General features: G+C 52.3%; 1 long non-coding RNA gene across 5 annotated transcripts in view; it reads left to right on the top strand.

Moving 5' to 3' along the window:
* Positions 1-17493, top strand: part of LOC123278323 (uncharacterized) — an 80796-nt gene that overhangs the window by 42473 nt on the left and 20830 nt on the right. For all 5 annotated transcript variants that reach the window (XR_011495413.1, XR_011495415.1, XR_006515664.2 and 2 more), the window contains 2 exons: positions 16348-16549; positions 16963-17219. This is a non-coding gene — a long non-coding RNA (uncharacterized lncRNA). The remainder of the gene's footprint in view (positions 1-16347; positions 16550-16962; positions 17220-17493) is intronic.

Raw genomic sequence — 17493 nt, 5'->3', positions numbered from 1 at the left:
GGCCGTCACAGGCTGGCCCCAGCGAGGGTGTTTCTACCCTCATCTCTCTCTGTTATTACCAGTGGGCAGAGGTACTCTGCCCAGAGTCCTCTGGCAGAGGACTTGCCCAGTGTTGTAAAGCGCAGGAGTCCAGCCAGGATTTGGGACCCGAACTGTGGGTCTGTCCCGTAGGCAGATTCGTCTATCTTGGGAGACAATCTACTTAGAAACTCAAAGTCGGAAAGCTAGTTGCTTAACACGCTGTTCCACGCTGGATCTCTGAGAATGAGGGCCATGGGCGCTGCGGAAATGAGTCTTTTCCAGCTTGCATAGACCCCAGGAAACGCTGCAGTCATGCCTCAAGGATGGACCAGGTCAAACTTGATGTCCCTGTAGCTCGCGCTCCCCCACCCCCCAATCCATATCCTTTGGGGTTTCAGAGCCGTCACAGCTGAGCAAATGGAAAAAGTTTTAAGTCCTTCATATTCTACCAGACCAAGAGTTTTTTAGCTGTGGAAGGAGATGGGATGTTACACAAATGGAAGGTTCTAGGCTATTTGCGTGAGTACTTAGGCAAGAATGAAATGTTTGCACTAGGTGAGAGAGCCGAGGGGTGGGGGCAAGACACGGGGTGCTGGGACCCACGCGCCCCTTCTCCAGCCTCCCTGATGATGGTGCAGCTCGTCTCTGCCGGGTGCTGACATGCTGATCTGATGCGCCTCTGCGTGGTCTTCTCCAGCCGCTTGTTTTAAGCTGTGGAGGGAGTGGGTGTAGGGCATTGACAAGCTGGTGTAGCAAGTTGACTAGCGTCCCACCTCCAAACTCATGTCCACCCAGGCCTTCGGATTGTGAATTTGGAAATAGGATCTTTGCAGATGTAACTAGTCAAGTCAAGATGAGGTCACGCTAGATTAGGGTGCTCCCTGAGTCCAACGACTGGTGCCCTTATAGACAGAGGAGAGGACACACAGAAACGGGAAAGGGCCATGCGAGGACAGAGGCAGAGATTGGAGTGAAGCAGCCACAAGCCCAAGAACACCAGAAGCTGGAAGAGTGGAAGAGGCCGGGAAGGACCCTCCCCTACAGCCTTCCGAGGGAGCATGGGCCTCCTGACACCTTGATCTGGGACTTCCAGCCTCCAGAACTTTCTAAGCCTTCCAGCTGGTGGTCCTCTGTGACCGCAGCCCCAGGAAAGGAATACAGCGGGGAAGCGCTTTTTCAGGAGCTCTTGTGTCTGAAGCATAAAAGGAAACACATTCCAGCGATGGTAGGAGGTGGCCCAGGCCGCAGCGCTCCCTTATCTCCCTCCTGGCTGGCTTCCTCCCTGGCAGGGCCTCTGTGGGTGCCCTCAAGAGGAGGCCTGGCGTCACCTGCCTTTGAGCTGGATGCCAATCTTGTGTTGTGTGCTTCTTTCCCTTTGCGACCAGCAGGCGTGTGCTCAAGGGATAAGGGCGAGGGAGGCAGGGGAGGGGCTGGGGGTCAGCGCAGAGGAGAGTGGCGGGTCACTCCAGAAATGGCCACCCAGCGGATATTGGGGCGGGTGTCTCCCAGAGTGCCCCACGCCTGGGCTGGAGTTGGAGACCTGTGATGTCACGGCTCAGCTTCTCTTCCCATGTCCTCGAGCAGGACTGGGCTCTGAGCTGCCTCAGTGATCTTTGCTGAGAAATGGGCTAATGACACGCACAACTGTGCATGGGTCAAGGCCCCGGAGGGTGGAGTGAGTGACGCAGGTGTGGGGACATTGTCCTGTCTGTCAGGTGCTTTCAAGTGGTAGCTCCTGGTGTCTTGTAGTGACACTGTGGTTTCCTTGGTAACACATGTGGCTGTTTGGCAAATTACCACGGCCAGCAGCCCAGCAGTGGTACTTGACGCTGGTGTCGCTGAGTCGGTTCTCATCTTTCGAGGAGTTGTTTTCAAAACGGGCGGATTTGCGTCCCCAGGCAGGAGGCTGCTCCCAGGGAATCGTGCACACATGCACGCACACGCACGCACACCCTGAAACACGCCCATCGTGCCCCATGCTGCGGTGACGTCAATAGGGAGGCGAGGGTGTGAGACCATCCCAGGGCGAGTCACGCTGACCTCCCAGCCCTGATTCTAAGAAGGCTTCCAGTGCTTTTTGAGCTTAGAGCTTTTAGAAAATAACCTCTTCCTTTATAAGATATTATCTCCTGACAAGAAGCTTCTGAGCCTTGGGGTGGAGCGACAGCATATTTTCGCAGTATCGGCCCTAAAGAACGACTGAGAAACCAAAGACGGGGAATTTGGGTTCCACGGTGTAAGACCCACGGGTCGGGAGGGCGCAGAAGTTCTCTCTTCCTCCGGGGATCCCCTTCCTCAGAAGGTGGATCCTGGCTAACCGCATAATTGGGTCCCTGGAGGATGGCCACCTTCTTTTATGTCGGGTTACAAAGAAAGTAAGTTGCTCGGGTCACAAAGCTACTCACAACGAGGCTGTGACAGCAAGAATGTCAATAGAAGAGCTAACGTTTACTGAGCACAAACTCTGAGCTGACACTACGCTCGGGGCTCCACGTGCACTAATTCGGTGACTCTCACAATATCCTATAATCCAGGTATTACCCCCATTTTACAGCGCAAGGAACTGAGGCAGAGAGAGGAAACATAATCGGGAGTCAGGCGGTGGGGTTCCGAAGCCCCAGTTCTTAATCCAACACCCTACTGCCTCTCACACCTGAGATCAAGCGCCCTGGGTGAGGGTTGTGGCAGAAGGGAATGGAAGGAAGAATGCAGGCTTAGAGTGGGGCTGACACGCTCCTGCAGCTTACCGCTGAATGGCCCAGGGCCAAGTACTTGACTCCTGACCCTGGGTAAATTGCCTGACCTCCCCAAGGCTCAGTGTATTCTTCCCTAAAATGGGCGTGCTGGCAGATACCTCACCCGCTGCTGTGAGGATTAGTTGCATGCTATGTGCGAAGCGCCTCTCAGATTTTATTCCCGAGAAAACTTAGTGATTCTTCCTCCTTCTGGACTGGAAATATCACATCTGCATCCTTGCTGCCTGGACCATACTAACTCTGCCACCCATGTTTGTTAATCAGAGGGAGCTTATCTTGGACGACATTTCAGGAATTCTTTGATGAAGCTGCCCACACAGTTTATCACCTTGGCTTAATCAGCATAAGAGCTTTTCTCTGTATTTATTGTTTTAGTGTTTCTCCGTCCCTGACCCGAGGTCAATTTCGGTCAGCTGTGGGGATCATTAGAGCTGCAGTGTCGTCATCCACCCGGTCCTGCTGGTTTGATCTGGGCCATCAGGTGCTATGTCTGTGACCAGGCTCTTAGAGTCAGCAGGGAACCCTGGCGTCCTGGCCACTGGATTGGGATCAGGGTTTCCCAGTGGGCGTCTCCTCCCTAGGGACACCGTTTCCTCCTTCCTGGGTCTCCTTTCCAGCATCCTGGCCCCTAGCACCTGCCTGGGGCTTCCTCACCCGTCCGACCACAGACTCAGCCTGCTGGGGGTGGGGTAGGACCCTCCCTCAGTCTTCCGATGGCCTGCAGCCACTCAGCCTCTGCAGCTGCTTATCCTCCTGTGAGTACGGTCAGCGGGAGGTGAAGGCCGTTGACCAAGACACAGCAGACCTGGGGCGCTCCCTGGTAGCAGCCTGAGTTTCACGTCGTGATTATCAAATGAAATAATTACAGGCCACAGAGGCCGTTGCGATGGCCTGATTTGGGCCACGGCTCCTCCCAGAAAGCCTCTTCCTGGTTGGCAGCACCGAGGGCGTCAGATTTCCTCTTTGCATCCCATTCCCATGTTTCTGGGCCTAGAAAAGAACGTTGGCACCAATCACTGTGTATTCTGTGTTATTTAAAAATTACTGATATACAGATGGAATTACACAGATGTGCATGAAATGTGTGCTCTGTGATGGCACTTTCTAGGTTCTATAATGGATATAAAGGCAAATGAAGCATCATCTTGTCCTCAACAAGGTGTATCGCAGGGATCCCAGTGCGTTCGTGTGCACACACGTGCGTATACATACACATATGCACAATATGATATTGTGTTAGTTCTGTGGCTGTAACGATTTACCACGATCTTAGTGGCTTCAAACCACATGAACTTATTATCGGCTCTGGCAGTCCAATACAGGCCTCACCAGTTTAAAATCGAGCTGTCAGCAGGGCTGTGTTCCTTTCTGGAGAATCTGCTTTCTAGCTTCTAGTGGCCCCTTGGCTGGTGGTCCCTCCCTCCATCTCTGATCCTTCTCTCCCATTATGTCTCTCTGTGACCACGGCTGGGAAAGGGTCTCTGCTTTCAAGGACTCATGTGATTAGATTGGGCCCACCTGGATCATGCAGGATACCTCCCCATCTCAACCTTAATCACGTCAGCAAAGCCCCTTTTGCCTTGTAAGGTAACATGTTCACAGGTACCAGGGCTCAGGACGTGGGCATGATGTGGGGGCCATTGTTTTGCCTGCCACAAATACATACATGTAAGTAGTAACTACAATACGATATATAGTTACGTTTATACACTTATGAACAATAACTATAATATAGTATAGATTAGTGATTCGGAGGTGCTCAGAATGCTTGCCTGGGGGGAGATAGATATTCGAGAACTGGGTTGAGGAAGTAGCGGCAGTGGATGGGAGGGAAGGTTAGTTTGGAAAAGCAGACATGCAATTAACTATAAAGGATGGCACATATCTATATATTATCTATCTATCTATCTGTCTGTCTGTCTATCTGTCATCTCCATCATCCATCCATCCATCCATCATCTATCTATCAAGCTATCCATCCATCTATTGTCTATCTGTCATCTCCATCATCCATCCATCAATCCCTCCATCCATCATCTATATATCAAGCTATCTATCATTTATCATCTATCTGTCATCTGCATCATCCATTCATCCTTCTATCTCAAGCAATCTTTAATCAATCTATCTATCTATCCATCACCTATCTCATTTTAAATGTTGCTCACAAGAAGTCATAGCTAGGGAATGGTCACTGCTTCTTTATCGGCACTAGAGTTGGGGGGGTGGTATTTTTTATGCTTGGCTGGAAAGTCTTCAAGGAGGAGGTGTGCTTGAAGGACTGAAAGTTGGGCCTTGGAAGACAGGAGAGTTTTGGACCCGTGGAGATGAAAGATCAGGAGATAAGGGGCAAGAGGGAAGGCATCACGGGCAGATAACGGGAGCCCTGACTCCATCACCTGGGCTGTAGGAGAGGGTTTCACAAGGGGACAATAAACGGTAAATTAGGGAGGTGAGACCCCCCCAAGGGCGCAGGCCCTGGGTAGCTTTCCAGATTCGGAGCAGGACAGTGCCCAGAGGCACCTGAGGAGCAGAGGCCAGCAGTGGGAGTCAGGTGGGCTGACAGGTGGAGGTGGGGAGGACCTGATCCGCCAGTGGGCTCTCAGGCAGGGTTGGGAGGCACAGGGGCTGGCCCTGAGGCAGCAGAGGGGTGAGTCTGCTGGGGGCAGCTGGGTCCCCTTTGGAAACGCCCAGTGGGGAATGCTCGGCCCCTCCAGAGGCGCAGGTTGGGAGTCCCAGTACAGCTGGAAATTCAGGACTGGCTCTCAGGGTTAGAGGAACATGAGTCAGGTCATTTCTCCCCAGATGGCGATTACCTAGCAACGGACAGCCAGGCATGCTCGGAATGGTGGCGAAATACTTGTGGTCTCTCTCCTCATCCCCCCACCTCTCCGCTCACCTCCCTCATTGCTTCACTTCACATGGACATAAAATGCTCCAGATCATGTGCAGCCAGCTCAGCTGAAACCTTGTATCCCTTCTCTGATAACAGGACACCCATCCCTGGCTCACCTGGTGACTTTAGTGATGGGCCACAGGCTCCCAGCGCTCCAGGAGGGCACTCAACCTGGCTACACATGGGCCCTCAGTGCCCAGCCCAGACACCAGATCTGCCGAATCAGAGTCTCTGGGGGAGGCCGAGAGCTGCTCCTTTAGCAGGCATTGCCGTGGGGCAGGGCCAGGCCACCCTTCTGCAGAAGAAAGGAGCCGGCAGAGCTGTCAGGTCCTGGGGGCTGGGCCTTGAGTGGATGCCTTGGAAGTACTCCTGGGAGGAAATCAGGGTCAGTGCACGGATCTGACGAATGGATTTTAGGGCGCTCTGTTCAGATGCCCCAGCCACATGCAGTTTTACCCCGAAGAGCCGTGGTCACGTCCAGAGAGCACGGCTGGCCTCCATCAGTGTGGGCTGGAGTGCTGGGCGCCTCTGCCAGCAGAGAAACCTGTGCTGTGGGACGGGTTTTGGTTTATTAAGCGTCCGTTCCTGAGTGTGGCGATACCAGGTTCTCACATGATGCCGGATGATGGACGTCGGCGTTCCCCGACCCCTCCTGGCGCACGCTCTTTGAGAGCCATGCGTGATGCCTGTGGCTTCAGCCATGATTAGTGGCCTTTATTTCAGGGACCTGGCATGTGAGGGAGTAGTTAGTGATGCTGTGTCCCTATCTTCGGTTGTTCACGTGTCTCCTAACAGGGCGTCCTTACCCCGTCACCGTGTTAGCAGCATCACAGAGTCATTGGATATGCAGATTCTTGGGCCCCTCCAGCCCTTCTGGATCAGAAACGCTAGGCTGGGGCCCAGACATCTGGGTTTACCAAGCCCTCCCTCCAGGGGATTTTGATGCCGCTCAGCGTCCTGTCCCATTCTTCTCCCCCTCCGTCACTCATCTCCTTCCCTCTCCCATCTCATCCTGCCCCTTGGTCGACACCATGTCTTCATGTGTCTGACACTCGTCCATCTTCCCGTTACGACAGGCCCTGCTGGGGCGGAGGCCTCAGAGAGGAGCCCTTCAGATGATCAAGGGTAAGTTGTCTGTCCTGTAGGAGAACTGGGGCCAGAGAGTGAGCGTCCCCCTCAACCGCAGGAGGGGCTGTTAGGTGGAGGCTGGTGGCCAGGTACCCATCTTCGTCGTGCACAGCGCAAAGATCGTACTGTCCCTGTGGCATGCCTGATTCAGGTGAGACAGAAACAGGACTCTCTTCAGGGATGCGCTGTGTGAAGGGTGATGGTAGACTCCCCCTCTAGGTGCCTCTGGAAGCAGGGTGAACATCATCCCTGCCTCAGGGTGGGAAACTGGACCGCGCAACCTGGTGTGGTCCTGCACCATTCTAAGCATCTGGGATCTTACCCTCGTCTCCACTCCTGTCTAGAATATAAGGTCCAAGGAGGACCTTACGGGGTTGAAAATGAGGCTTTTCTTATGAATGCAACCTCCATCAGGGCTCCAGTGGGAAGCTATGATGATGCCAAATATAACTGGGGGCTCTGGGGACCCCATGGCCCCTCTGTTCTTCTAAGTCACATACAGCTCCACTTGAGCGTGGACAGTGGCTATAGTGTGCTGTGCTGCTCAGTGCCACAGAGAGCCAGGATGAGAACACAGTAATGATGTGACGTTGGGGGGGGTTTCATAAAATGTGCATCACCTGCGAGGTCTCTCACTTTGTTTTCCAATTTGAAAAAGACACCTCTTAGTTTTCCTGTAGTCGGTGGTCAATATATTTCTTAGCTACTCCTTTTTCTAGATCAGGAAAATCCAAGACACCCGAAACAAAGATTCGAACCTAAGAAAACATGGGGTAGGAACTGTGCCTGATCTGTGCCAGGTCTGGGCGTCTGCTCCTCGGCACAGGGTTGGAGAGGAGTGGAGCCGGGGCCGTGGGTAGGGACAGTGTGGGGTAGAGTGAGGACGAGGGGCTCTGGGTTGGGTGCTGGCTCCACCACTACCTGTGTGTGAGCACAGGCGAGGAAAGGACAGGAGTGGAGGCGGGTGCACCCCCTCCCTGCGCCACCCCACCTGAGACCTCTGCCCCTGGCTGGCCCTGCTCTGATGGGACCTGCTAAGGGGAAGACTTCATGTAAAAAAGGCTGCTGACCTCTGGGTTTTAGTTATTTATTTTTTTAAGAGTTGAATTAGGGCCAGCCCCATAGGTGAGTGGTTAAGTTCACACCACCCCGGGTTCATGGGTTCAGATCCTGGGTGTGGACCTACATACCACTCATCAAGCCATGCTGCGGCGGCATCCCACATAGAAGAACTAGAATGACCTACAACTGGGATACACAACTGTCTACTGGGGCTTCAGGGAGGAAAAAAAAGGACAATTGGCAACACATATTAGCTCAGGGCCAGTCTTCCTCAAAAAAAAAAAAACGAGTTGAATTAGGGGGTGGCCCGGTGGGGTAGTGGTTAAATTTGCACACTCCACTTTGGTGGCTTGGGGTTCATGGGTTTGGATCGCCAGTGCAGACCTACACACCACTTGTCAGCCATGCTGTGGCAGCGTCCCACATACAAAATAGAGGAAGATGGGCACTGATGTTAGCTCAGGGCCAATCTTCCTCATACACACACAAAAAAAATGAATTGAATTGTACTTTTATTGTGGTAAAACACACATACCATAAAATTCACCATTTTAACCCATTTTAACAAATTAGTGTCACTAAGTACATTCACGTTATTGTATAACCATCACCACCATCCATCTCCAGAACTTTCTATCATTACCAACTAAAACTGTCCCCATTAAACACTAACACCTCTCTTCTTCCCCTAGCCCCTGGTAAGCTCCATTCTATTTTCGGTCTCTATGAATTGACTAGTCTGGGTAACTCATGTAAATGGAAGCATTGAGTTTGTCTTTTAGTGACTGACTTATTTCACTCAGCATAATGTCCTCAAGGCTCATTCGTATTGTGGCCTGTGTCAGAATTTCCTTCCTTTTTAAGACAATAATATTCTTTGTAAGGATGGACCACGTTTTGTTTATCCATTCCTCCGTCCGTGGACATTGGGGTTGTTTCCACCTTTTGGCTATTGTGAATAATATTTGTTGTACAAATATCTGCTTAAATCCTGGCTTTCCATTCTATTGTGTGTTGCCCAAAAGTGGAGTTGCTGGATCATATGGCAATTCTAGGTTTATTTTTTAGGAACTGCCATACTATTTTCCACAGTGGCTGCACCACAGTACATTCCCATTAGTAACACACAAGGGTTCCAATTTCTCCATAGCCTTGCCAACACTTGTTATTCTCTGGTATTTTTTAATAATAAGTTTCCTCACGAGTGTAAAGTGGTATCGCATTGTGGTTTTGCTTTGCATTTTCCTAATGATTAGTGAGGTTCCCCCTTGGGACTGGAGCCAAAGGCGAGACTTTGTCAGGCCTGGAAAGCGGGTGGCTGGATCCCCTGAAGCTCGTGGCTGTGGTGTCAGGGCAGAATGGCTGAGGAAGCGTGGCGAGGCCGTTGGGTTTATCACACGCCTCTCTCTCGGCTTAGAATTATTTGTAAGAAAGTTTTAAATCTTTTGGTTCTAACTCTTCGTCAGTAGGCACGTCTTACTGCTGTTTGTTGTCAGGAAGATTTTGGAAAAACTCTATGGTTGTTTAAATGAATTAAAACATGTTTTAAAAATGGACATTACGGTTCAGGACGTTGATAGTGGGGGAGGCCGTGCTCCTGTCGGGGCAGAGGGCTTATGGGACTCTATACTTTCCACTCAATTTTGCTCTAAAGAATAGAGTCCATTAAAAAAGAAAGGACACTTAAAAAGGAGATCTCCCACCACTTCAGCACCGAAAATAACAAGAGATTGTGTCATCGATTAAATAGTAATATAAAACATATCTTTAGAGAGGTGTAGCTTTAATAAACAGGCTTTATCTTCAAAGCTAGATTAATATTTGTTGTTCTGCTTTAAGTGGGAGATATACATCTTTCCTAGTTGAATAAACTCTGCCATCGCAGGCCCCACATGACAGGTCATTAATTCGCTTGTGTGTATTTGTACGCACGCACACATCCATGCACACCCACAGGTGGTACTGTGTGCAGACCTGGGGAGCCCTGAGTACTTCAAGTCACCAAGAACTCGTCCACTGAATGTGGATTGCGGCATAGATGAGGTTTCCGGTGTGCTTTCCTGCTGTGAAATTCACTCCCTTCTCCGTAACCGAAGAGCTCCTTCAGCTTCAGTGGGCATCCTGTTTCCCCCTGCCCCCACCACTGCGGCCGCTCGGGCTCCGGGTCTGTCTGCATTCATGACCTCTCGTCAAGTTCTTACTCTCTGCAGCTCTTACCATAGGTCACAGCCGCCTTCTTGAGACGATTCTCTTGGCTTCCGGGACACCATTTTTTCTTGATTTCCTTTTTACGTCTCCTGCCCTGGCGCCCTCTACTGGTTAGAAGCCCCACTGAAATGGGGGTAATTTGAACTTAACAAAGGGACCATATACCAAACTGGGGGCAAGACTTAGGATGGTGCGGCACCCCAGGACTAGCAAGAGTGGGGGGCCCTTGCTGACTCTCCCTCTGAAGAATGAAAGAGAGGGAGCAGTGCCATGGGCAGAACCTGGAGAGAGAGCTCAAGGAAGCACATCTCCAAGCAACCTCGCAGGGAGGGACCGGGGGAGTAATTAGCATAACACCCTTCTCCAGGGATCTCCCCATGTGCTCCTCCCCCACGGGGCCCAGTAGAAGCTGGCAGGCAGGGGCCACTGATGCATTTCACCCACCAGTGTCCTGGGGCAAAGAGCAGAATGGAAAAGCACGGAGAGCGACTCTGCAGGGACAAACAGAAGTCAGCTAGGGCTGCCGTGACAAAGTCCTGTAGAGCAGCTGGCTGAAGAAGGCTTCCAGCCACCACCAGACCTGTTACCGGCTGAACTGTGTCCCCCCAAAATTCATACATTGAAGTCCTAACCCCCAGTATCTCAGAATGTGACTTTATTTGGAAAGAGGAGCTTAAAGAGGGGGATCAAGTTAAAATGAGGTCACTAGGATGGGTCCCTATCCAGGATGGCTGGGGTCCTTATGAGAAGAGGACACAGGCATGCACAGAGGGAGGACTGCGTGAGGACATAGGGAGACGACCACTGCCTACAAGCCAAGAGGTCCCAGGAGAAGCCAGCCCGACCTGCACCTTGATCTTGGACTTCCAGCCTCCAGACTACGAGCCACTCAGTCTGCGGTTTAAGCCCGCTGGTCTGCGGCACTTTGCTGACTGCAAGAGTACCGAAATTTGCAGCCACCCCAAGCCTTCCTTCCCCTTCCTGGCTTGGGTTTCCTCTTTAGCATCTATTACCATCTGGTGTATCAAACATTTTATTTATCTTTTCCTCTGTCTGTCCCTAAGTCCCCTCCCTCCCCACGTCAACCCCATAAAGGTGGCATTTCTGTCTGTTTCTCCTCTGCTGAAGCCCCTGTGACTGCATCAGCACCGGACACACAGGCGGGGCTCTGTTGGGGCGAGCATTTGTCTAATAAAGGTTTTCTGAATCCCTCCTTTTAACAGTCTTTGCTGATTTCTTCTCCTCTGCTCACATCCTAACCCTAATGCCCCAAACCCCACTCCTGCTCTTGGCCTCTGCAGACCAGCTCCTCTTCTCCCTCCTTGCTTTGATGAGCGGACCGCAGCCCGAAGTGTCTGGAGAGAGGGACTCTGGAACCATCTGACCCCTGCTTTTCCTGGCCTCCTCTCCCTCAGTGTTGTCATGGCCTTGGCGGGGGGGGGCATTCTAAGGGTGGCCTGCAGGAAGTGTGAGGAGGGACTGGTGTTTGAGTGACCTGGGAGACTAAAGGGTTGGGTTGAGTCAGACGCATAGTGGGGCTTGTGTATGTGTAAGAGAGAGCGAGAAAGACAGACAGAGAGATAGAGAGATAGACATGTACACACATAGAAACAGAGAGACAGAGAGAGATACAGAGAGACAAAGAGACAGAGAAGGAGAGAGACAGAGAGAGAGTGTGTGCACACGTGTGTATAAAATTTGGCAGGGTTCCTTCTTCTTCATGTAGCATGATCTGACCCTGTCAGTCATCAGGATATTGACATCTGTGATCAATAAATCATCTGGGTTTTTTTCTGTAAGGAAAGAGAAATGCCCAGAGTCATCCAGAATGTGAGTCAGACCCGTTGTCTTTACCCACCACATTTCCTAGGAAGCCTCTCTGGGATTTTCTTGTCATCTGAGCGGCAGGCCTCAGGACAGAGCCTGCGCCACTGTTAGCTGTTTTCCAAATGTTCACACTCCATCCCGGAGAGGATCAGGACTGACCCGGGCTCAGGGAACAGGAAGGACAGAGGGGGAGCCCGTTTCCTCAGGACGTGCGAGGCGCTGCCCTGCCCGGGAAGAGGGAGCGCTCGGGCCTGGGTGGGAAGCTCCAGCGGGTCAGGTGTCGGCACTCCTCGGGGGTCCTCAGGCTCGCCTCTGACGCTCTGGGAGGTGAGGGCCTCAGGTTCCTCATGGGGGCCACGTGTGTGAGCACACACACGTGTGCATGTGCTTGGGGGAGCGTGCATGTGTGTATATGCTTGTGCATGCATGAGCGTGGATGTGTGTGAAAGGGAGAGTGTGCCTGCACTAACACGCGGTCGGTGAACTAGAATGAAGAGGCTCTTTGAGAAAGGGAACAGGTCTCCCCAGATCCGAGGCGCGTGTGGAGGGCCTGAGGAGTGGACTCCCAGGCCGTTTGAGCCTGCAGCCGTCTGGATGTGATCTGGGGCCAAGTGGAGGCCAAAAACCGATGATTACAGAGAATGGCAAAGAGAAGGAGTGCGTGCAAACGCGGGTTGCCGGCTATTATTAGCGCCCAAGAATGTCTTGTCTTATTTGCTAGAAACTTCAGAAAAGGAAACAAGGAGAAGAAAATGTAGAATGTACTGCCTTTCAGAATTTAGGGGGTCAACAATAAGGTGTGCGGCTCCTGAAGCTGATTATGAGGGTTCAGTGTGATGTGAGTTTGAATATAGCAATCCCAGCCTCTGACTTCATTCGTGCATTTATTTAATCACTTAACAAATATTTACCGAGTGCCTATGATTGACTGATTCATTGATTCAGTCAATCAACGGACGCATCCTCTCAATACATGCACAGTGCTGTGCTAATTTTGCTAGAATGTTCCACACTTTTGCTGAATAATTTTATTCTAGATTTTTTTCTATCTTTTCAGCATCCTAGAAGAACTCCAAATAATCCTTAACTTTTTATTTCAATATTTTTACATCGCGTTGATTTAAAAAAATCTTTAAAGCCAACCACTGTGTTTTTATGTCAGAATATCTGCAAAATATACCGCACTCGATGTAACTATATGCAGGATGACATCCCCAAACATGAGTCTGTAAACTACGTCCCTGGCCCTGATCGGGGCGCACAGATCATGGGACAGGCTCAAGTTGTTGCAAATACTGGGAAATGCACATTCAAGAGTAGTTGGAAATGATCGTTTCCGCTACTTTTGGGCCAAATGTCCCCAACCCTTATCCTGGCCTTTTCCTCCTTTTGTTTGGGAAGTTTCATGTTATCCTTGTCAGCTTCCCCAGTTCCGCCAGACTCTGGAATGAATTGCCCCCTGTGACTATGCTATTCATCGCCGCCAAGGACACCCTAGCACAACGTGATGTTTTTTCCCTCTCCAACAGCCATCGTGACTTTTCCTGCCTGGTGGACCAGATTGCGCTGTTACTTGCCTCTTGAGCAGAGGCTTGTCTGCATCCCCTGGGGCCGCAGGCTGGAGTCTTCCCAGAGCAGAGACCAGACTGGTCGTCTTCTGACAAGTGCCCGGGGGTCTTCCACCGTGTGGAGTGCAGGGCTGGCGCCTGACTCCTGAAGTGCCTGGTGTTTCCATCTCACCCTCTCCTTTGGGGCAGGTGGAGAGGGAGAAGTAGAATGAGGCCCCAAGGAAGAGTGGATGGGCACAGTACCAGGGATCACCTGGGCTGCCTCCCTGCCCAGCTGCCCGGCATGCACAGAGGGTCACGTCAGCCTGTGGCCCCCGCCTCGGGCCCCATCCCTGGAAGAGCCGGTAGGAGGCTCTGCTAGGCTCCGTGCTGCTGAAGCCTCACCCAGTGAGTGAGGGAGATCCCGGGCACGCCAGTCCTCTCCCACCCCTGGATGTCCTCAGGGGCAGAATGCCACAGATTGGGGTCATGGTATTTGAAGGCCACTGGCCCAGAGGGCTTGGAACCAACAGAAAGCCCCCAGGAACTGTACCCACCTGACCGTTCACATCTCAGTAGGTTCTCCCAGCCCTGACCCTGGCTGCCAAAGGCGCTTCATGTCTCGCCCTTACTAACTTCTCCAGCCTTGTCCAAACTCTGCTCCAGCTCCTGGAGCTTTGCCCCACAGCCATCCGGAACTCCTTCCAGCTCCGGAGCTGCCCTTGTCCACCTCTGGGCCATCACACGTGCTGTTCCCTCTGTTCAAACACTCTTCCCTCCTCCTTCTGACCATGTCCTCATCCCCCCGCAGGTCTCAGCTTCCATGGGACTGTCCCAGGGGTGGTCATCCTTGATCATGCTAAAAGGATGAGGGGCCCGACCTTGTGTTCCCACGTGCCTCACACGTTCCTCCGATGGCACAGGCAGGACTATGTGGGCCAGGCTCTGGGCTCGGCCACCTCCTCCGCTGGTGTGGCAGCTCTGCGGGGACCAGGCCTGTGGGCTGCTCCTCTCTCCCCAGGGCCTGCACATCACCATCAGCTGGCAGCTGTTGGATGAAAGAACCCTGCACAGCCAGTGCCGGGCCCTGAGCTAGGTGCAGGGACACAGGGGAGAACTAAGAACACAGGACTGGGGCTTCCTGGAGCTGGCTGAGGGAATTGGGGATTACCACACGTTGCCGAGAGCGGTCTAATCCATGGGGTTCTGGGGTTCTTTGAGAGGCTGGAGGAGGGGCATGGGATGTCCAGTCCAGAGGAGGGGGTGGCAGTCAGGGAAGGCTGCCTGGAGGAGGTGACACCTCAGGTGATTATTCTCCTCGTTGCCTCTTGCTGCCAACGAGGCTCCTGGAACCATGGAGTTGTGGCCCTGAGCTGGTGTTGGGGAACCAGGAGTGGACCCCAAGTGGGCGTGTGGTGCCCAAGGTGTCCAGGCTGGTGGGACCCCCATGGCCTCTGGCTCTCTGATGGCAGCTGTATTAGTCAGCTAAGGCTGCCGTAACAAAATACCACAAACTGGGTGGCTTGCACAACAGAAATTCATTTGCTCGCAGTTCTGGAGGCTGGGAGTCCGACGTCAAGGTGTGGGCAGGGCTGGCTCCTCCTTGGCCTCTCTCCTTGGCTTGTGGACGGCTGTCTCCTCCCCGTGTTATCCCCTGGTCCTCCCTCTGTGCGCACGCCCCTGTGCCTCTCTGTGTGTCCAAATGTCCTCTTCTTGTAAGAATGCCAGCGGGGTTGGAGTAGCACCCACCCTAACGGCTAATTTCACCCCAGTCCCCTCTGCGAAGACCCCACCTCCAAATATGGTCACATTCTGAGGTACTGGGGGTCAGGGCCTCAACACACGGATTTGGGAGGCACACAGTGCAGCCCACGACCGTAGCTAAGACACACACTATTTGCACCATTTGTGTCATGTTCACACACCTCCACAGAGTATGTAAACTTCGCCTAAAACGCTCTAACACTTTATTCACTCCTTCTTGATTTTTCTCCTTGGTCCGCCTCGGGTTTCCTAACCCCAGCCTCCTCCACGGCCGCGTTCCTGCACAGAAGGAGGCGTGCAGGAGGCGCGTGAAAATGATGTGACGTCCGTCACTTCAAGGTCGCCGGGCACCCTTGTGCCACAGGGAGGCCGTGCTGTTTCCTGGTTGGTGAAACCGTGGCTGCATGTAATGTCTTCTTACTCTGGGTTCATGTTTATTTCTCTGCGAGGATTGCTGAGGCCGGCTGGGCTCTTACGCTGGCTGTCAGGGGAAGGGTGCTCCCACAGAAGCACCCTGACTTTGTGGGGAGGTGGGATTTTCCAGCTCTTGGCCCCTTAATTAGGGTTCCCTCGAAAGGGCTGTGGTTACTGAGCCACCTTGGGTCTTGTCATCTCGTGAGGAACAGACGGGCAGACCACGCACGCTGTCACTGGTGGTGAACAAAAGGGGTTTTGTTGTCTCAGTCCCCTCAAGGGACTCTCCAAGACCCCCAGAAGGCTCCATTTGGTCCCCCCACTCACAGGGACTGTCGTTACCTCCTGACCTTGGTGTTTGTGCCTGCCGTGCAACGATGGTTTCAGAAGAACGCGTCAACCCACAGTCCCACTTTCATGTCTAAAAGGAACAGCGCCAGACTGGTCCTCTGCACCCCTCTGCTGGGGCGTCAACTGAGTCTGATAAAGAGACCCTTACAGACATTAATTTCAGCCAGCAACTCCACACTGCGTTTTATATGCATGTCTTCTGTGCTGTTTCATGTCCTAGGAGAAACCTCGGAGCAAATTAACATTTATATGGGCCCATTAATCTTCAAAGCGTTTCACTGACTTTAGTCAATCCCAATGACCCTCTTGTTCAGGGAATAATAAGCCTTTTTGGTCTCATATTCTTTTCCCTTCTGCTTCTCCGTTTTTGTAGATGGAAGGAAAAACAAACACAGAGAAATGAAGTACCCAGCATGGCCCCTGACGTCAGAGCTGGGGTGGTTTGCATGGGCGATGTTCCAGCCTTCTGGTCCCCCGTCCTGACCGTTCGAGGCCTCTCTCCAAGTGTGTGCTCTGCCGCGGAGAAGCTCAAAGCCACGTTTGATTCCTAAAGCCTTTGACTAACTCCGAACAAGGTGCTTCTCGTTAACACGCATGCACACACCCGCACACGCGTGCACACACATGCACGCTCTATGGGGGCCCACACTCTCTCAAACTGGCTGAAGGGTTTCTGGGTGAGGCGTTGGGAACGGAGGTGGAATTCTCTGAAGAGCCTCATTTCAGGGGTTCAGGGTGTTTACTGGCTACTCGCTTAAGAGCGTGTTCACCTGGCAGAAAACACTGGAAGGAATTGGCCTGGAACCCCCTTTTCTGGAAAGGCCGGCTCTTATGCCCATTGAGGTCTGGTGTGCCCAGAACCGGGTGATGTTTAGCTAGCCCTATACATCCAGTTTCCAAAAGTGCACCTCCCAGCAGCATTTTTGTAAGTTCGTTCCTTCCTTCTCGGGGAAACCCGGGAGTCTGTGGCCACATTCTGTCTTTGCAGGTGTGTGAACAGCTTCTCTCTGCCCTGCGTGGAGCAGCTGTCCAGCTCCTTGATTTCAACATGGCTTGCACTCGTGGGGCTCTTGCCAAAAGCACCTCTCCCTGATGGATCAGGAAAGGTCAATGAAATGGTGGTTTTAAGCTTTTTCCGTGGATTTGGATCTAATGTTGAGGAAAGAAGTTAGGAAGAAGAATAAACAGCAAAAGCCCTTTTTAGGAGCAGCCTGGTGCAACTACTCCCCAGAAAATGCCTAGGTGGTAAGTGCCCCAGTGATCACTCTTTGTGCATTTTTGCTCCATAAAAATACTCCCGAGGCAGGGCCAAACTCCCATGGCATTGATGGGGAAGCACAGGAGGAAGGTTCTGGAGCCGTTGAACGGCCACCTAAACGCTGTTGGATGTGCCCGTCCCTCTGAGCCTCAGCGTGGGATTTTTTGGAGCAGAACATGAAAGGAGCATGTGATCCTGATGTCAAAAACAAATCCTCTGCAGACTCCAATCTTAGGCTCCTTTTCTTGGAGTTTTCATTTT

Source organism: Equus asinus, chromosome 18, assembly GCF_041296235.1.
Source record: "Equus asinus isolate D_3611 breed Donkey chromosome 18, EquAss-T2T_v2, whole genome shotgun sequence".
Taxonomy (NCBI): domain Eukaryota; kingdom Metazoa; phylum Chordata; class Mammalia; order Perissodactyla; family Equidae; genus Equus; species Equus asinus.
The sequence above is the reverse complement of the archived record's forward strand: the minus strand, read 5'-3'. Positions and strand labels throughout refer to the sequence as shown.